Source organism: Caretta caretta, chromosome 23, assembly GCF_965140235.1.
Source record: "Caretta caretta isolate rCarCar2 chromosome 23, rCarCar1.hap1, whole genome shotgun sequence".
NCBI classification, from domain to species: domain Eukaryota; kingdom Metazoa; phylum Chordata; order Testudines; family Cheloniidae; genus Caretta; species Caretta caretta.
This window is the reverse complement of record NC_134228.1, coordinates 11125819-11147203: the sequence shown is the minus strand read 5'-3', so window position 1 is coordinate 11147203 and position 21385 is coordinate 11125819.

Below are 21385 nucleotides of genomic sequence, written 5' to 3'. Positions count from 1 at the left end.
AGGATAAAGGGTCTGCAGGACTAACTCTGCCCCCAGAGGTGACCCCAGTAATCCCACAAGCACATGTTATGTCCATCTAGAGGAAGATTCCCTCCCAGTAGATCATAGCTAAGGCAAAGGTGCACTGGGCTGGGAGCCAGGAGATCTGCTCCCATGTCTGCTGTATAGTGCACATCACAGCCCTTGTTTCTAAGCAGGGCCCTGAACCCCAGGCTGGTGGCCAGCTATGAGCCCCCAACCCTCTCCAAATCAGCTGCACAAGGCCACTTCAGGCAGAGGTGGGACTAGAACCCAGCTCTCTAATGTGGCAGACACAGAGCCTTTCCCAGGTAATGAGCCACATATAGGTGCCATTGTTAGCCTCCCTTTAACTACAGTCACAGTCCCCTCCCAGAGCTGGGGGGAGAAATGGGGGGCCCCGATTTCCAGTATTCTTTAACTCTCCAGCAAATCGCTCTGTGTCCCGGGGCCAACTGTGTGTCACGTCACTCTCTTGGGGTGGCTCCGCATAAAAGCTCCTTCTTGTTCCTGGAGCTCAACTGGTAACACTCAGCCTGGTGGAGCTGATGGACCAAAGCTCACACCGGGCTGATGATTCCAGGGGGTACCTGTGGCAGTTTCTGATCTTCTTAAAACTGCCCTCCATGTGTATTTCAAACATTCCCTGACCCAGGCTGGAGCCCTGAGAGCCTGGAACCGGCCAGTGACGGCGCCACGTGTGACCCAGCCCAAGTGTCCTGCGCTGCAGACGTTTGCCACTCAGGGCTCGGGATAGGATGGTCTGGAGCCCCGTAGGCCCTCACTGCCCTTTGCTTTGCCTTCCCTTAGGTTTGGGGTGGATGAGCAATACTCCTTCGCCGTCAGCCTGAGCAGAACCTATTGTGACAACCCGTCTGGTCTGGAACAGGAGCTGCGTGAGAATGAGCTGACGAGCATGCAGGCGGCCATTAACCAAAAGGGTGGCCTGTATGACCCGAAGGAAGGGCACATTGTGGCTGCTCGGGTGAACCGTCTGGGCAGGGCGGGGCAACACACTGAGTGGCGCCTGCTTCGGGGTCACCGGCAGAGCCCCGTGGGGAAGCTCCTGGCCCGGACCTACAAAAGCAGCAGCTGCCTGATCTTCTTCACCCTCAACTCTCCCTGCGTGGGGACGTGCCTGCAGAAGAAGGGGCCCTACAACATCCTAAAGATGGTGAGCGACACCTTCCGCCACATCAGCAAGAACTACAAGGCCTTCGTCTTCCAACAGATCTACAAGAGGGACTGGGAGTCTGAGAAGCGCCGGAGCCTGCTGCAGGCCTGGCACCGGCTGGACAACGTGCCCCTGCTGCTCTGCAACAACAATGGCTGCAGGGACTGCAGAGGGAACAACCCCAACACCAATCGCTGCCTGCCGAGGATGTGAGCGGTGGGGCAGAAGGGAAATCAGGGGACGCAGGGGAGAGCAGAGGATGCGGGGGAGAGCAGGGGGCACCGTTGGGAGGGGTTAGCGGGGCAGGAGGCGCTGTCAGAGGGATGGGGAGGTGGCGGGGCAGGAGACGCCATCGGAGGGTTGCGGGGGATGACGGGGCGGGGGCACCGTCGGTGGGCTGGGGAGATGAAGGGGTGGGGGCACCATTGGAGGGGTGGGGGGATTATGGGGCGGGGGGCACTGATGGGGGGGTGCAGGGTTGGAGGTGGTGGGATATTTCTTCTTGCAGTCCCCCCCAACCATATGATTAACACCAGTAAAGTGTCAGAGCATCCTGGGGCCGCTTGTCTGTCCGTGCGTCTGGCGCCCTCGTCTCTGTCCGTGCGTCTCGGCTTTCCAGGTAGGGTTGCCAACTTTCTACGCACACGGAAACCGAACACCTCTGACCCTCCCCCTGCCCCGCCCACCCCTCCTACATAGCTATGTCCCGCCCCTTCTCCGAGGCCCCGCCCCCACTCACTCCATCCCCGCCTCCCTCTGTCACTCGCTCTCCCCACCCTCATTCACTCATTTTCACCAGGGTGGCTCAGGGGGCTGGGGTGCAGGGGAGGGGGGTGAGAGCTCCAGCTCAGGATGCGGGCTCTGGGGAGGGGCTGGGGACGAGGGGTTTGGGGGGCAGTATGGGATTCCAGGCTGAGGCAGTAAGTTGGGATGCGAGAGGGGGTGAGGGCTCCATCTGGGGGTTCAGGCTCTGGGGTAGGGGTAGGGATGAGGGGTTTGGAGGGCGGGAGGGGGCTCTGGGCTGGGGCAGGGAGTTGGGGCGCTGGGGGATGTGAAGGCTCTGGCTGGGGGTGCAGGCTCTGGGGTGGGGCCGGGGACAAGAGGTTTGGGGTGCAGGAGGGGGCTCTGGGCTGCACTGAGGGGTTCGGAGAGTGGGGGCCCCCAACCCGCCGGAAGGGGAATCAGGGCTGGAGCAGGGGGTTGGGGCCTGGGAGGGGCTCCGGGGTGCAGGCTCCAGCTGGCGCTTACTTCAAGCAGCTCCTGGAAACAGCGGCATGTCCCCGCCTCTGCGCGCTGCCCCGTCCTCAAGCGCCGCCCCTGCTGCTCCCATTGGCCAAGGTTCCTGGCCAATGGGGGCAGTGGGGGCAGTGCTTGGGGTGGGGGCAGTGTGTAGAGCCCCCGGCTGCCCCTATGCGTAGAAGGAAGAGGGCAGACATGGCAGCTGCTTCTGGGAGCCGCACGGTGCAGAGGCGAGCAGGGAGCCTGTCAGCCCCTCTGCGCTGCACCACCAACTGGACAGTCAACGGCCAGGTCAGCGGCGCTGACCGGAACTGCCAGGACCCCCGGTGTTCTGGTCAAAAAAACCGGACACCTGGTCACCCTATTTCCAGGGCACGTGAGGCCTCCCAGTCTCCCTGGCAGTGCCCCCTTCATCAGGCCAGGCCTGGCCCCCACTTTTTGCCTGGGGCTCCCCCTGAGCCCAGACCCCTGGCAGAGTCACCCCCTGGGAGCGACACAGGCCGGCCTTTGCCAAACACCGAGCTCGGTGTGGATTAACCTGACCATCTGCTGCCATCTGCTGGTGAACTGAAGGAAGACACGTGACGAGCACAAGGAACAGACCCTGGTTTGCATATTTCCTCCCAGCCCCCCACTGGCAGCAGGGAGACCCAACCCTGTGTGGGAAGGGGCTGAGAGGGGATCGGAGCAGACCTGCCCTTACGCCCTCGGCTGGGAGCATGATGACATGGAGGCCACACGCGCTGCTGCCCCATGAGAACTGCTGGGCAAAGCGCTCTGGCTCCAGCGCTGGGCGCACGTCCACCTGCAGTGGGACGTGTAGGTGCCCCATCGCCCCACAGGGACCTGTAGCTCCCGGGCTGATGGGACGAGGCTCCAGTCAGTGGCTGGAGACTCTGAGGCGCTGCGCTGGGGGTGGGGAACAGGGGGCAGGAGAGCCAGTTAGACAGAAACATGGGCCTGCCCTGGCTTGGTGAGTCGTACAGGCCTGTTTCATTTCATGAGCTTCTCTCCTTGAGCCAGATTCACCTGCTCGTTAACCAGGCAGGGATCCTCTGGTGTGGACAGGTGGGTGGTAAAGGCCTCGACTAGGGTCAGGTGCCTGTTGCTAAATCCCGAGCTTCATAAGACAATTCAGAGGAGAAGAAACAGGTTTCCGTTCCGGGAAGACGGCTCCAATCAAACACAAGAGAAACCCAGTAAAGCTTTAAAATCTGGACAATGCGCAGGGATGGGATTGTAGCAATCAGAAAGAATTCTATTTAATGGGAAATTACAAGGATCATTGCACAATTAGGAAGTGACAGGGAAAGACTTGTGCACCCCACCTTCTCATTGCCCACAAGGCTGCCCATAACTCACTTTTCACGGCCTTCGCAAATGGACACCCAAGAACAATCTGTCCTCTGCTCCACCGAAACTGCAGGGAAGGCAGCACCGGCACAGTGACCTCTGGTGGGTCCAAGGCACAAGGACGTCACCAGTGCAGGGAGCGTGGGGTCAAGGGATGGGCTGCTGTAACACAGATACAAGCAGAGGGGTCACTCCTGAGGGGCTGCATCAGCGGGGCAGTTCGGGGGATGTAGTGCACCGTCACTCACCTGCCAAAGTGCTCAGGGAAATTGGCTGTGGCCAGGAGCAGCCAGGCCTCTGCGGCACCAGCTGATCTGCCTGGACTCTCCCCTGCCCTCCCGTGTGAACCAAACTTCACCCCCTTGGAGCAGGCTAATGAGAGACACCTGCCAGTGGGCTGGCTGCCATGTTGGTCAACGCTGGGGACGAGACCAATGAATCCAGAGCTAAACACACGAGTCTTTACAGCTCATGCCAAAGTGCCAGACTCCCAGGCTGAGTGCCTGCATGTGGGGCAGGACGTGGGAGACCGACCACACACCTGCACTGGAGGAGAAGAGTTCCACAGGCAAAATGTGCGACAAACACCTGACATGCGTGTGTCAGGGATTCACACCATAACTGACCCAGCGACCAACAGAGTTGTGAAGCACAAACCTGTTTTCAAGGGGGCTTTTCACTGTATGAATTGCATGAAAGCAGAGCATGGTAGCGCCTAGGACCCCAGCCCTGGAACAGGCCCCATTGTGCTAGGCGCTGTACAAGCCCAGAATGAAAAGACACTCAGCCCCCACATAGGTCAGCAGCAGAGTTTCAATTGCTCAGAACCCCAGCTTGTTCTCTGAGCTCCAGGAGCAATTACTAGCCCTTTCCTCAACCAGCCACCAGAGAAGGACGTGAGCAATGTTTTCTCAATGGGTTACCATAGTATTCACTTGTCAGCAGCGTATTGGTGCCCAGGAATCCTGGCTTCTCCCCCCAGCTCTGGGAGGGGAGTTTGGCTTAGTGGTTAGAAATCTGAGCCCCTAACCTGGGTTAGTTACTCTGAAAACAGTGTGGGTCTGTAGCAGTGGCTTTTGTCATCTTAGAGACCTGGGTCCTGGACATTTTTTCCCACACCACATTTTTGTCATCAAATTCAAATTTGGCAGCTTCAAAAACCTGAGGCACAAAATTGACCACGATCACTTTAAAGTATTTTTAAAAAATATGGATGTTCCTAAAAATGGCATTCTTGGAATATCTGGTCTGTGAACGATGCTATTATACACCCACACACACACACACCCCTCTATTTTTCAACCATTTATCAGAAGCTTGTTCAGGGCACTGACCAGACACCGGCCCTTCTGTTGCAGGGGGTGGGAAGAATGATTCTGGGGGTGATGCCTGGTCTGGGTACTAGGGCGTTGGGGTTCCAGCCTTAGCTCTACCACTGTCCTTGGTGGGTCCCCTCCTGTCTGGGTGCCTCAGTTTGCCCCTCTCTAAGCTGGATCTATAACATTTGTGTGCTTCATAAGGGTGTTAAGAGCCAGCCCAAATCTGAAGGCAGCCACAGAAATGACACCCCACCAGTGTGTGCACAGAGCCAGGGCCCACAGGTGACTGACACGACGGGGAAGTTTGTCTGCACAGAAACTGGGAGGGGTCACTCTCAGCTCATGTAGACGGACCCATGCTAGTGCCCGTAAACAGCAGGGCGGGTGCAGTTGTGCAGTGAGTGCTCGGCCTAGCTGCCCAAGTAGCCAATCACCATGGTCAGACCTCCCCTGTCAACTGCCTCAGCCCCACTTCCTCATCGTAAAGCCTCTGACTGGTCTTACCAGGGGATACCCATCCAGCAAGAACAAATGTAAGACCAAGAGTAAGGGGAAGTCCCCAAGGCCTCCTGAACAGAGATACAGTGGGTCCCTAGAGCGCTTTGGACCATGATGGGACAAGAGATGTGAAAGGGCTTTTTGAGAAATCATTAACCGCTTAACTTATGCTCCTGTCCTAGTCTTTTCTGACCTGAGCAAGCCATTTATCCTACATACAGATGCCAGTTTGGAGGGTTTAGGAGCGGTCCAATACCAGGAAGTTGAAGGCAAACATAAACCTCTGGCCTTTGCAGCCAAGGGCTGTGTGACAGTGAAACTCGCTACCCCATCCACAAGCTGGAGTTCTTGGCCTTGAATTGGCCCATCAATGAGAAGTTTTGTGACTGCTTGTATCGTGCTACGTTTCAAGTGTGGACAGGCAACAATCCGCTGACTTACATGTTGACAAGTGCTAAACTGGAAGTTACAGGGCAGAGATGGGTGGCCGCCTTGACTAGCTACGAGTTCAGCATTCAGTACCAATCAGGGAGAAGCAATGTAGATGCAGATGCGTTGTCCTGGCATCCGCGGCCATCGGAAGTTGCTGTGATTCCTATGGATGGAGTGAGAGCAATTTGCAGTGTGAGTCATCGAGAGCCAGAGGTTCATGAGAGCCTTCATGGTTGTGTTGCAGAAACTCTGGGCCTGCCCCCTTAGAGTGTGCCTTTTGCTTCAGTGAACTATACGGTGTTGGACCAATCTCCGTTGCCCATGCTCAATGCCGCTGACTGGCAAAAGTCCAAGGGCAAGATATTGACATTCTTGACACACGACTTGCAAAAAGAGAGGGGCGAAACCCTGTTGCAATTATTCCATCTTCCTCCGAGGGTAGACTGCGATTGAGGGAATGGAGCAAACTAAGACTGATACAGGGAGTGCTGCACCGGATCACAGTAGACTCTTTACAGAATCAACTAACACAATCAGTGCTACCAAAAGGATACAGAGCCCTGGCCATGGGCCCTGCATGATGACTTTGGAAATTTGGGAATGGAGAGAACCCTGGAACTTATCCATAGTAGGTTCTACTGAGGCTGAGGATGTACGCAAGAAATGCAAGACATGTGCCCGGTGTGTTCAAAGGAAAACTCTGCCCACTAGAGCAGCATGTCTGAAGAATATCACCAGCAGCAAACCTTTGGAGCTGGTATGCATTGATTTCTTGTCTTTAGAAGTGGACAGAAGGAATGTTGGGAACATTTTAGTAGTGATTGACCATTTTACCCAGTATCCCCAGGCATATCCTACACGTGACCAGAGGGCCACCACCATTGCTTGCGTGTTATGGGAGAAATATTTTTCAGTGTATGGATTCCTGGCTCGGATACACTCTGACCAGGGATGGGACTTTGAGAGTCACCTCCTGCAGGAAGTGCTAAGGATGGCAGGAATTAAGAAATCCAGAACAACACCTTACCACCCAGGGCCAGCCTTAGGGAAAATGGCACCCTGGGCAAATTTGTATTTTGGTGGCTCGGCCCCCATGGGCCTGGCACCACCCCCCCATTTTCCCTGGCACCCATGAACACCCTAACCCCTGCACCCCCATCCTGTGCCCCCTTTGCCACTAACAAAAAAGAAATAGCTGATACCAGTGGCTAAGGAACCAAAGGCATGGGGCTAAGGAAGCTGGGGGCATGGGGCAAGGCTAGAGATCCAAATCTGGGGTCATTTGAGCACGAAGTTCCTGAGATAATGCCCCAAAAAATAGCTTGGCTTAAACTTCACAGATTCATACAGCATTTTGGAGGGCACACCTGGCTTCCCAAATGCAAATGGTTAATGGGACGGGGGAGGCAGAGGCTGAACTGGAAGTGATGGTGGGGGTGAGGAATAATGCAGGGAGAAGAGAGACAGATGCAAAGTGACTGTAACCACTATGTAATACAAATCATAGAATCATAGAATCATAGAATCATAGAATATAAGGGTTGGAAGGGACCCCAGAAGGTCATCTAGTCCAACCCCCTGCTCAAAGCAGGACCAATTCCCAGTTAAATCATCCCAGCCAGGGCTTTGTCAAGCCTGACCTTAAAAACCTCTAAGGAAGGAGATTCTACCACCTCCCTAGGTAACGCATTCCAGTGTTTCACCACCCTCATAGTGAAAAAGTTTTTCCTAATATCCAATCTAAACCTCCCCCACTGTAACTTGAGACCATTACTCCTCGTTCTGTCATCTGCTACCATTGAGAACAGTCTAGAGCCATCCTCTTTGGAACCCCCTTTCAGGTAGTTGAAAACAGCTATCAAATCCCCCCTCATTCTTCTCTTCTGCAGGCTAAACAATCCCAGCTCCCTCAGCCTCTCCTCATAACTCATATGTTCCAGACCCCTAATCATTTTTGTTGCCCTTCGCTGGACTCTCTCCAATTTATCCACATCCTTCTTGAAGTGTGGGGCCCAAAACTGGACACAGTACTCCAGATGAGGCCTCACCAATGTCGAATAGAGGGGAACGATCACGTCCCTCGATCTGCTCGCTATGCCCCTACTTATACATCCCAAAATGCCATTGGCCTTCTTGGCAACAAGGGCACACTGCTGACTCATATCCAGCTTCTCGTCCACTGTCACCCCTAGGTCCTTTTCCGCAGAACTGCTGCCTAGCCATTCGGTCCCTAGTCTGTAGCTGTGCATTGGGTTCTTCCGTCCTAAGTGCAGGACCCTGCACTTATCCTTATTGAACCTCATCAGATTTCTTTTGGCCCAATCCTCCAATTTGTCTAGGTCCCTCTGTATCCTATCCCTCCCCTCCAGCGTATCTACCACTCCTCCCAGTTTAGTATCATCCGCAAATTTGCTGAGAGTGCAATCCACACCATCCTCCAGATCATTTATGAAGATATTGAACAAAACCGGCCCCAGGACCGACCCTTGGGGCACACCACTTGATACCGGCTGCCAACTAGACATGGAGCCATTGATCACTACCCGTTGAGCCCGACAATCTAGCCAGCTTTCTACCCACCTTGTAGTGCATTCATCCAGCCCATACTTCCTTAACTTGCTGACAAGAATACTGTGGGAGACCGTGTCAAAAGCTTTGCTAAAGTCAAGAAACAATACATCCACTGCTTTCCCTTCATCCACAGAACCAGTAATCTCATCATAGAAGGCGATTAGATTAGTCAGGCATGACCTTCCCTTGGTGAATCCATGCTGGCTGTTCCTGATCACTTTCCTCTCATGCAAGTGCTTCAGGATTGATTCTTTGAGGACCTGCTCCATGATTTTTCCAGGGACTGAAGTGAGGCTCACTGGCCTGTAGTTCCCAGGATCCTCCTTCTTCCCTTTTTTAAAGATTGGCACTACATTAGCCTTTTTCCAGTCATCTGGGACTTCCCCGGTTCGCCACGAGTTTTCAAAGATAATGGCCAATGGCTCTGCAATCACAGCCGCCAGTTCCTTCAGCACTCTCGGATGCAACTCGTCCGGCCCCATGGACTTGTGCACGTCCAGCTTTTCTAAAAAGTCCCTAACCACCTCTATCTCCACAGAGGGCTGGCCATCTCTTCCCCATTTTGTGATGCCCAGCGTAGCAGTCTGGGAGCTGACCTTGTTAGTGAAAACAGAGGCAAAAAAAGCATTGAGTACATTAGCTTTTTCCACATCCTCTGTCACTAGGTTGCCTCCCTCATTCAGTAAGGGGCCCACACATTCCTTGGCTTTCTTCTTGTTGCCAACATACCTGAAGAAACCCTTCTTGTTACTCTTGACATCTCTGGCTAGCTGCAGCTCCAGGTGCGATTTGGCCCTCCTGATAACATTCCTACATGCCCTAGCAATATTTTTATACTCTTCCCTGGTCATATGTCCAACCTTCCACTTCTTGTAAGCTTCTTTTTTATGTTTAAGATCCGCTAAGATTTCACCATTAAGCCAAGCTGGTCGCCTGCCATATTTACTATTCTTTCGACTCATCGGGATGGTTTGTCCCTGTAACCTCAACAGGGATTCCTTGAAATACAGCCAGCTCTCCTGGACTCCTTTCCCCTTCAAGTTAGTCCCCCAGGGGATCCTGGCCATCCGTTCCCTGAGGGAGTCGAAGTCTGCTTTCCTGAAGTCCAGGGTCCGTATCGTGCTGCTTACCTTTCTTCCCTGTGTCAGGATCCTGAACTCAACCAACTCATGGTCACTGCCCCCCAGATTCCCATCCACTTTTGCTTCCCCCACTAATTCTACCCGGTTTGTGAGCAGCAGGTCAAGAAAAGCGCCCCCCCTAGTTGGCTCCTCGAGCACTTGCGCCAGGAAATTGTCCCCTACGCTTTCCAAAAACTTCCTGGATTGTCTATGCACCGCTGTATTGCTCTCCCAGCAGATATCAGGAAAATTAAAGTCACCCATGAGAATCAGGGCATGCGATCCAGTAGCTTCCGTGAGCTGCCGGAAGAAAGCCTCATCTACCTCATCCCCCTGGTCCGGTGGTCTATAGCAGACTCCCACCACTACATCACTCTTGTTGCACACACTTCTAAACTTAATCCAGAGACACTCAGGTTTTTCTGCAGTTTCGTACCGGAGCTCTGAGCAGTCATACTGCTCCCTTACATACAGTGCTACTCCCCCACCTCATCACCAAATGATGAGTTCTTGGGACACAGACAATGTTGGAGGTTTCTCTCACTGGCTCTGTTAGCAGCTACAGACTCCAAACAGTGGGGGAGGTTTAGATTGGATATTAGGAAAAACTTTTTCACTAAGAGGGTGGTGAAACACTGGAATGCGTTACCTAGGGAGGTGGTAGAATCTCCTTCCTTAGAGGTTTTTAAGGTCAGGCTTGACAAAGCCCTGGCTGGGATGATTTAACTGGGAATTGGTCCTGCTTCGAGCAGGGGGTTGGACTAGATGACCTTCGGGGGTCCCTTCCAACCCTGATATTCTATGATTCTATGATTTAAAAGCATGACCATTCTCCTCAGTCCACTACCACAACTTGTACAGAGGGTGGAGAGTATTTAGAAATCACTCAGCAGCAGTGTGGTCTACTGGGGAGAACAGTGCACTGGGACTCACAAAGCCTGGGACTCTGCCACTGGTCTGCAGAGTGACATTGTGCCTCAGGTTCCAAATGTAAACTAGGTGCATAGGCATGAACTAGTTGGAAAAATTAGTGTGTGCTCTGCACCCATCGGCAGCCAAGCTCCCCTCGCTCCCTGCCCCACCTCCTCCTCCCACCCTGAGCACGCCGCATCCCCACTTCTCTGCCTACCTCCCAGCACTTCCCTCCCAGCTGCCGCCATACAGCTGTTTGGCTGTTAGCACACTCCGGGGGGGGTTGGGGGGGAGGAGCGGGAACGTGGTGCGCTCAGGGGAGGAGGCGGGGAAGAGGTGGGGCCAGGGCAGGGATTTGGAGAAGGAGTTGGAATGGGGGCAGAGCAGGGGTGGGGCCTCATGGAAGGGGTGGAGTGGGGGCAGGGCCAGGCACAGAAGGGGGTCGAGCACCCACGGGAAAGAGGGAAAGTCAGCGCCTATGACTAGGTGAATAATTATGTTTCCCCTGCTTAAGCGCTACAGAGGGAAAGCGCTCTGTAAGATCTAGGTGTTGTCATTATCTGTCTGCAGGGGCGTCTGAACTGCACACCTAGGTGATAATTACAACAACCCACGGGACCACTAACTCCACCAACAGCTATCTCTTTCTGTTCCAAAAGCTGGGAAATTAAATAGCAAAAAGCTTTGTTAACACACAGTTAATGTTGCCAAGCAATGGTTCGTGTCCTTCTAGGATGTCAAATTCAGCAAAACTCAAACTCGTGAGCACCGGGCAGCATGGAGTGAAGGTAAGAGCCCACGCCACGGAAACTATGCCCTCTTGGAGCGGTGCCCCAATGAGCCCACACCCCGTCCTTGTCTGGCACTGACCAGGAGCTCCCTGTACGCAAACCTTCATCTGTGCCACAGAAAGAGAACCACAGCTATTGAACGTGACAGCTCCTTCCGCCCTTTGCAGCCCCTTCACCCTTGGGCACACAAGACCATCACGCTCTGTTCACTTACCTGCTGCCCTCCTCTCCCACCTCACTGCTGACAGTCCCCACGGCAAGGAGCCCCTGCATCTGGCTAGTGGCAGAACTGACCCCACTGGGTCCCCAACTTCTTTGCCATGTAATTATTATGCATCGGGGTGGGGGGATTTGCTGAACTGGGCGAGAGGGAAGCCATGACCCCTTGAGTAGGTTAGTGGAGATGGTGCTAGAGTAGGAGACTAGCAACCTGTGTTCTAATCTCTTCACTGAACTTTGGCATGGCTGTGCCTCAGTTACCCCATATGAAAAATCTGTTGTATACCCTCCCTATGTAAAGGGCTTAAAGCTGTGGAGGAGAGGTCTATGTACATTCAGAGAGGCAAGCTGTGTGAGGTAACCTCTTCAATTGACCCAGCTTCTGTTGGTGAGAGACACAAGCTATCAAGTTGCACAGGTCGGACCTGAAAATGAGCACCGTGTAAACGCCAAAGCATGTCTCTCTCACCAGCAGAGGCTGGTCCAATAAAATACATTACCTCCCCCAAATCAATTCTTCAGTACCCCAGAACTGACATGGCTACGACATCGCTGTATAGTACAGTGAGAAGTTTTTACTCTCCGCTTCCCCTGTTCTCTGTTTTGGGGGTGGTGCAGAGGCAGCTGCCTGACCCACTGAGCTGCTCTCGGGTGCCTGAGCCCCACACCCATTAGCTATTGCCTGTGCTCTGTGCTTCACTCCCCCTGCCCTGCGCAGGGACCCTGTATCTGCTCCCTGGACACTCTCCAGCTACGTTTGGGACAGGCTAAGCCACTTGCAGCAGATCAATAAATCAGAGCAGAAGTTAGTGCACAAGAAGGAAAAGCTTCTGAGCGATTCCTCTGTGCGTTCAGTTCTCCCCCAGTCCCCACCCAGGGGAGCAGTGAGATGGGGTCCCAAGGCGCACAACCTGGGGCTACCCGGGGGGAAGGTGTTACCTGGGGCTGCCACACACAGGGCCAGGGCGACCGAGCCCCAAGCCAGGAGCTTCCTGCTGGATGGCATCTCCCTGGCTTGCGCTGGGCATCCCTCGGAGCTGCTCTCCCCTTATGGAGTTGCCAGGTGGGCTGGCCCCCAGAGCCACCTGCTAACAAAAAGATTTCACAGCTGCCCAGCTGCACATTGTTTCTGTTCCACCCACCCGGATGTGCGGGGAGAGGCAAATCCTCCTCACTCGGCCCTAAGGCTGGTGCCTCTGCCTTTGGTAAACTGCCCCACTCCAGATGTGCCCCACTGACCCACTCAATCATAGCTGCTGACTCAATTATTTCTTCAACTTGCTTTTACAAAGCTTATCTCTTGCCTTGTCCTTTACGGCTGTGCCCACTCAGACCAAGTGAGGCCTACATGGGCCAGGTCTAAAAGACACATAGCCCTGGTCTACACTAGGACTTTAGGTCGAATTTAGCAGCGTTAAATCGATGTAAACCTGCACCCGTCCACACGATGAAGCCCTTTAGTTCGACTTAAAGGGGTCTTAAAATCAATTTCCGTACTCCACCCCTGACAAATGGATTAGCGCTTAAATCAGCCTTGCCGGCTCGAATTTGGGGTACTGTGGACACAATTCGACGGTATTTGCCTCCGGGAGCTATCCCAGAGTGCTCCATTGTGACCACTCTGGACAGCACTCTCAACTCAGATGCACTGGCCAGGTAGACAGGAAAAGAACTGCGAACTTTTGAATCTCATTTCCTGTTTGGCCAGCGTGGCAAGCTGCAGGTGACCATGCAGAGCTCATCAGCAGAGGTGACCATGATGGAGTCCCAGAATCGCAAAAGAGCTCCAGCATGGACTGAACGGGAGGTACAGGATCTGATCGCTGTATGGGGAGAGGAATCCGTGCTATCAGAACTCCGTTCCAGTTTTCGAAATGCCAAAACCTTTGTCAAAATCTCCCAGGGCATGAAGGACAGAGGCCATAACAGGGATCTGAAGCAGTGCCGCGTGAAACTTAAGGAGCTGAGGCAAGCCAACCAGAAAACCAGAGGGGCGAATGGCCGTTCCGGGTCAGAGCCCCAAACATGCCACTTCTATGATGAGCTGCATGCCATTTTAGGGGGTTCAGCCACCACTACCCCAGCCATGTTGTTTGACTCCTTCAATGGAGATGGAGGCAACACGGAAGCAGGTTTTGGGGACGAAGAAGATGATGATGATGAGGAGGAGGTTGTAGATAGCTCACAGCAAGCAAGAAGAGAAACCGGTTTTCCCGACAGCCAGGAACTGTTTCTCACCCTGGACCTGGAGCCAGTACCCCTCGAACCCACCCAAGGCTGCCTCCTGGACCCAGCAGGCGGAGAAGGGACCTCTGGTGAGTGTACCTTTTAAAATACTATACATGGTTTAAAAGCAAGCATGTGAAAGGATTAATTTGCCCTGGCATTCGCAGCTCTCCTGGACGTACTCCCAAAGCCTTTGCAAAAGGTTTCTGGGGAGGGCAGCCTTATTGTGTCCTTCATGGTAGGACACTTCACCACTCCAGGCCAGTAACACGTGTTAGAGAGCTTATTCCTTCACTCTCCCACTTCCCTGGTCCTTCTCACATGAACAGAGAGCAACAATACCCGAAGTCCGAAGGTGCAAACAATTCGATGTTTATTGGGGTGAACTTCCAGCAAGCTTAAATACAAGTTCCTTTCCCTTATTTCCGAATCCCAACTTACTTCCTGTTTGCCCCTAATTTATATAGTAATATTCTTAGCTATACCTTAACCAATCATTCTACTAAAATTTAACTAACCAATCCTAACATATTGTAACATGATTATGTAACCAATTATATCCCACCACCTTAATTAGTTTACACCCAGCAAAATTAATTATACAGCAGACAGGAACAATCACAGAACCAGACAGAGATTATACAGACAAACAATAGCAAAGTGGGAACTATAATGGCAAGACAAAACAGAAGTGAGGATTTCACATCCCAGTATTGATAAGTGAGTTCTTGCCAGACAGGATGCTATCAAACTAAGTTTTCTTTTACATTTTCTAGGCACTTCCCTTTCTCTGGAGCTGATAGGCACTATCAGGACAGGATTGTATTCCTAACAGCCCAATAGCACCTTCTTTCCATGTGACTACTTTGGAATGTGAGGATGTGACCGGTCGCTTTCCAGCTTATGGCTGCCTCTGTCGCTTAGCCAAAGGCCTTAGCCTAAGAACAGGGCCCCAGACTGTCACAGTAAGAGAAGGACCTTACATTGGCAGACAGTGATTTTGATTCTTTCTTTTATACCTCTAACTAGCCAAGTGATAAAAATACACCTAAATTCTTAAAGAACAGGCCTTTACAGACAGGCCTGAATATCTATATCCTAACAACACGTACTCGGGAATCACTGTACAACAAAGCATTGCAGTGTATGTTTGCTGGCATTCAAACAACATCCGTTCTTTATCTCTCTGTGTTATCCTCAGGAGAGTGAGATATCAATCATGGTCTCCTGATTGAAATAGGGTGCTTTTCTTCAGGGGACATTCAGAGGAGCCCGTTCCTGCTGAGCTGTTTGCCTGTGGCTGAACAGAAATGTTCCCCGCTGTTAGCCACGGGGAGGGGGGAGGGTTGAGGGGGTAGCCACGCGGTGGGGGAGGCAAAATGTGACCTTGTAACGAAAGCACATGTGCTATGTATGTAATGTTAACAGCAAGGTTTACCCTGAAAGACTGTAGCCACTGTTTTATAAAATGTGTCTTTTTAAATACCTTTTTTTTTTCTCCACCAGCTGCATGTGTTTCAATGATCACAGGATCTTCTCCTTCCCAGAGGCTAGTGAAGATTAGAAAGAAAAAAAAACGCACTCGTGATGAAATGTTCTCTGAGCTCATGCTGTCCTCCCACACTGACAGAACACAGACGAATGCGTGGAGGCAAATAATGTCAGAGTGCAGGAAAGCACAAAATGACCGGGAGGGGAGGTGGCGGGCTGAAGAGAGTAAGTGGTGGGCTGAAGAGAGTAAGTGGCAGGCTGAAGACAGGGCTGAAGCTCAAATGTGGCGGCAGCGTGATGAGAGGAGGCAGGATTCAATGCTGAGGCTGCTGGAGGACCAAAACAGTATGCTCCAGTGTATGGTTGAGCTGCAGCAAAGGCAGCTGGAGCACAGACTGCCACTACAGCCCCTGTGTAACCAACCGCCCTCCTCCCCAAGTTCCATAGCCTCCACACCCAGACGCCCAAGAACGCGGTGGGGGGGCCACCGGCCAACCAGCCACTCCACCACAGAGGATTGCCCAAAAAAAAGAAGGCTGGCATTCAGTAAATTTTAAAGTTGTAAACTTTTAAGTGCTGTGTGGCATTTTCCTTCCCTCCTCCACCACCCCTCCTGGGCTACCTTGGTAGTCATCCCCCTATTTGTTTGATGAATGAATAAAGAATGCATGAATGTGAAGCAACAATGACTTTATTGCCTCTGCAAGCAATGATTAAAGGGAGGAGGGGAGGGTGGTTAGCTTGCAGGGAAGTAGAGTGAACCAAGGGGCGGGGGGTTTCATCAAGGAGAAACAAAGAGAACTTTCACACCGTAGCCTGGCCAGTCATGAAACTCGTTTTCAAAGCTTCTCTGATGCGTACCGCGCCCTCCTGTGCTCTTCTAACCGCCCTGGTGTCTGGCTGCGCGTAACCAGCAGCCAGGCGATTTGCCGCAACCTCCCACCCCGCCATAAACGTCTCCCCCTTACTCTCACAGACATTGTGGAGCACACAGCAAGCAGTAATAACAGTGGGAATATTGGTTTCGCTGAGGTCTAAGCGAGTCAGTAAACTGCACCAGCGCGCCTTTAAACGTCCAAATGCACATTCTACCACCATTCTGCACTTGCTCAGCCTGTAGTTGAACAGCTCCTGACTACTGTCCAGGCTGCCTGTGTACGGCTTCATGAGCCATGGCATTAAGGGGTAGGCTGGGTCCCCAAGGATACATATAGGCATTTCAACGTCCCCAACAATTATTTTCTGGTCTGGGAATAAAGTCCCTTCCTCCAGCTTTTGAAACAGACCAGAGTTCCTGAAGATGCGAGCGTCATGTACCTTTCCCAGCCATCCCACTTTGATGTTGGTGAAACGTCCCTTGTGATCCCACAGGGCTTGCAGCACTATTGAAAAGTACCCCTTGCAGTTTATGTACTCGCTGGCTTGGTGCTCTGGTGCCAAGATAGGGATATGGGTTCCATCTATGGCCCCACCACAGTTAGGGAATCCCATTGCAGCAAAGCCATCCACTATGACCTGCACATTTCCCAGGGTCACTACCCTTGATATCAGCAGATCTTTGATTGCGTGGGCTACTTGCATCACAGCAGCCCCCACAGTAGATTTGCCCACTCCAAATTGATTCCCAACTGACTGGTAGCTGTCTGGCGTTGCAAGCTTCCACAGCGCTATCGCCACTCGCTTCTCAACGGTGAGGGCTGCTCTCATCTTGGTATTCATGCGCTTCAGGGCAGGGGAAAGCAAGTCACAAAGTTCCATGAAAGTGCCCTTATGCATGCGAAAGTTTCGCAGCCACTGGGAATCGTCCCAGACCTGCAACACTATGCGGTCCCACAAGTCTGTGCTTGTTTCCCGAGCCCAGAATCGGCATTCCACAGCATGAACCTGCCCCATTAGCACCATGATGCATGCATTGGCAGGGCCCATGCTTTCAGAGAAATCTGTGTCCATGTCCTGATCACTCATGTGACCGCGCTGACGTTGCCTCCTCGCCCGGTATCGCTTTGGCAGGTTCTGGTGCTGCATATACTGCTGGATAATGCGTGTGGTGTTTGATGTGCTCCTAATTGCCAAAGTGAGCTGAGCGGCCTCCATGCTTGCCTTGGTATGGCGTCCGCACAGAAAAAAGGCACGGAACGATTGTCTGCCATTGCTCTGATGGAGGGAGGGGCGACTGACGACATGGCTTACAGGGTTGGCTTCAGGGAGCTAAAATCAACAAAGGGGGTGGCTTTACATCAAGGAGTATTTCAGGTAGGACTTCACAGAGGGTTCCAATAAGAAATGGTGCACCTAAGTTATTGTCCTTATTGGAACAAGGAGGTTAGTCTGGCCTCTGATTGATACATGGCTAGATTTACCTTGCTGCACCTTCTCTGTGAGTGACTGCAGTGTGACCTAGAGGAATGAGTCCCCTAGACGGGGGGCGGAGGGGGAAGCAAATGAGTACAAAATAAATCTGGTCTATTTCTTATTTTGATCCACTCCATCTATCTTTTACATCTTTGGCTGGCAGCAGATGGTGCAGAAGGACTGCATGCCATCCACATCTCATGGCTGCCCGGCAGAGGATGATGCAATAGGACTGCTAGCAATCTGTATCGCCTGCCTGCTCACCATAAGATGGTTCAATAGGACTGATTGCAGGACTAAAGAGAATGACCTGGTCAAGTCACTCCAAATTTAGTCCCTGCGCCCATGTCTGCCCAGGCGCTCCTGGCCGATGTGGCCAGGAGCACCTCGGACATGACGATGATGGCTACCAGTCATACTGTACCGTTTGCTGCCACAAGGCAAGGGGTTGATGCTGCTGTGTAGCAATGCAGTACCACGTCTGCCAGCACCCAGGAGACATAGGGTGACGGTTACCTGAGCGGGCTCCATGCTTGCCGTGGTATGGCATCTGCACAGGTAACTCAGGAAAAAAGGCGCAAAACGATTGTCTGCCCTTGCTTTCACGGAGGGAGGGAGGGAACGGGGCCTGACGATATGTACCCCAGAACCACCCGCGACAATGTTTTAGCCCCATCAGAGGGCTCCATTGTGACTGCTCTGGACAGCACACTCAACTCAGATACACGATTGTTTGCCGTTGCTCTGACGCAGGGAGGGGCGACTGAGGACACGGCTTACAGGGTTGGCTTCAGGGAGCTAAAATCAACAAATGGGGTGGCTTTACATCAAGGAGTATTTCATGCAGGACTTCACGGAGGGTTCCAATAAGAAATGGTGCACCTTAGTTATTGTCCTTATTGGAACAAGGAGGTTAGTCTGGCCTCTGATTGATACATGGCTAGATTTACCTTGCTGCACCTTCTCTGTGAGTGACTGCAGTGTGACCTAGAGGAATGAGTCCCCTAGACGGGTGGGTGGGGGGGGAAGCAAATGAGTACAAAACAAATCTGGTCTATTTCTTGTTTTGAACCACTCCATCTATCTTTTACATCTTTGGCTGGCAGCAGACGGTGCAGAAGGACTGCATGCCATCCACATCTCATGGCTGCTCGGCAGAAGATGGTGCAATATGACTGCTATCCATCCTCATCTCTTGCCTGCCCAGCAGAAAATGGTACAGTACGACTGCTAGCAATCCATATCGCCTGCCTACTCACCATAAGACGGTTCAATAGGACTGACTGCAGGATTAAAGAGAATGACCTGGTCAAGTCACTCCAAATTTAGTCCCTGTGCCCATGTCTGCCCAGGCGCTCCTGGCCGACGTGGCCAGGAGCATCTCAGACATGACAATGACGGCTACCAGTCATATTGCACCATCTGCTGCCAGAAGGCAATGGGTTGCTGCTACTGTGTAGCAATGCAGTACCACGTCTGCCAGCACCCAGGAGACATAGGGTGACGGTTACCTGAGCGGGCTCCATGCTTGCCGTGGTATGGCGTCTGCACAGGTAACTCAGGAAAAAAGGCGTGAAATGATTGTCTGCCCTTGCTTTCACGGAGGGAGGGAGGGAACGGGGGCCTGACGATATGTACCCAGAACCACCCGCGACAATGTTTTGGCCCCATCAGGCATTGGGATCTCAACCCAGAATTCCAATGGGCAGCGGAGACTGCGGGAACTGTGGGATAGCTACCCACAGTGCAACACTCCGGAAGTCGACACTTGCCTCGGTACTGTGGAAGCACTCCACCAAGTTAATGCACTTAATGCACTTAGAGCATTTTCTGTGGGGACACACACACTCGAATATATAAAACCGATTTCTAAAAAAAGACTTCTATAAATTCGACCTTATTCCATAGTGTAGACATACCCACAGACACACAGCACTCACATACACTATCACACAACCATGCAGAAACGCAGAAAAGTAAATAAACATGCTCACACACTAAACACCATGAATCTCGCACTGACACAGAAACATGCACTTGCTGAGTGGCTAAAGAAGAAAACACAGCTTGGTTTGGATTCTGTTCCCGGAGTTGTGTAATTGGGGCGGTACCCGAAGACTGAAAATAGGAGCGGGCATCAGGACTTCTGGGTTCTTTCCCAGCTCCGGGAGGGAAGAGGGGTCTAGTAGCTAGATCAAGGTGCCTGGGAACCAGGACTTCTGCGTTCTATGCCTACCTCTAGGTGGGGCCCTGTGGGTTAGAGCAGCGGGGTCTGGGAGCTGGGGCTTGGGTTCTATCACTGGTTTTGGGAGGGGAGTAATCTTCACTGGTTTGATGGAGGAAGGGCTGGGAGCCAGGGCTGCTGAGTTCTATCCCTGGCTCTGGGTGCGGATTGATGTTTAATGGGTTAGAATGCAAGGGCTGGGAGTTAGGAATCCTGGGTTCTATTCCTGGTTCTGGGAGGAGTGTGGGGTGTAATGGATAGGACTTGGGATCGCAACACCAAGGTTATAATACAAGCTATGCCACTGGTTCTTTGTGTAACCTCAGGCAAGTTGCTGTTTGTCTCTGTGCCACAGATTTTCATCTAGAAAATAGAGGAATAATAATATGTAGAGAGCAACCTCATGTGAGAATTAATAGGTCATATTTCTGCAAGGTTTAATATCAGTTAATAGTTCTGTAGGGATAGAGGTGAAATTGTTATTACTTTGTATGCACACACCCCTATATTTGGATTGTTTCATTGCTGATCTTGTATATAAAATCACAACGATTTTCAAGTTATGCTTATGTCCTAAATAAAAAATCTGTCTATAAATACAGTATCTCTCATGTAGGATATTGTCTGTATTTCTAAGTAAAAAATAGTGGCATATTTCATTTTTTAGTAAAGTAATTCAGTGTAAACTGCTTGTTTACATGGTATTTGGCATTCATCTTGAGAAACAAATATAAAGGAGGGTTTCTACCTGAAACCTTCCCAAGACAGGAAAGTATTTGGCTTCAAAATTCTGTTATTGAGATGTATTTGTATTTGTAGAATCATATTTTGACTTTTTAACCCTTCATCCCCATACCAGTCTGTAAATTGCATTCAATTCTAACATGGATTTGATTCCATCCCTCAGTGATTGAAGGAGCTGACTGAGTAAGAGTTAACACCCCATTGAGGTGAATTAATCAGTAGTTCAGTTTCACACTCCTTTGATGAGGCTGAATAGAGACAGAGCTATTCTTCCCCTCCAGGCAAAAAAAGAGCATTTGGCAACGGCCTCTGGTGATTAAACACTCCAGGGAAGCTGGAACAGAGACACTCATTTGGCCTGGTTTTCTCACAGATTTTGTGCCAGTACAGGTAGGAAGCTGATGTCCGGCTGCCATCCTCACCCCAGAGATCCCCAGAACTATATACAAACAATAACACACAGCCATGCGCTCATAAAAAATAACAGTGAAACAAACATTGAATCATGCACTCCCACTTGTAGAAACACAGAGTAACATAACTCACTTATATATGCAATCAGAGAAACACACAGCCCAAAAACACAGGCTCACACAATCAATATCCAAAGAGTACACAGGCTCTCACAAACAAACACAAAATACCAAGAGAGACACTCACACACTCTATTTCCAAACAACAGCATCCAAACATAGAATCAT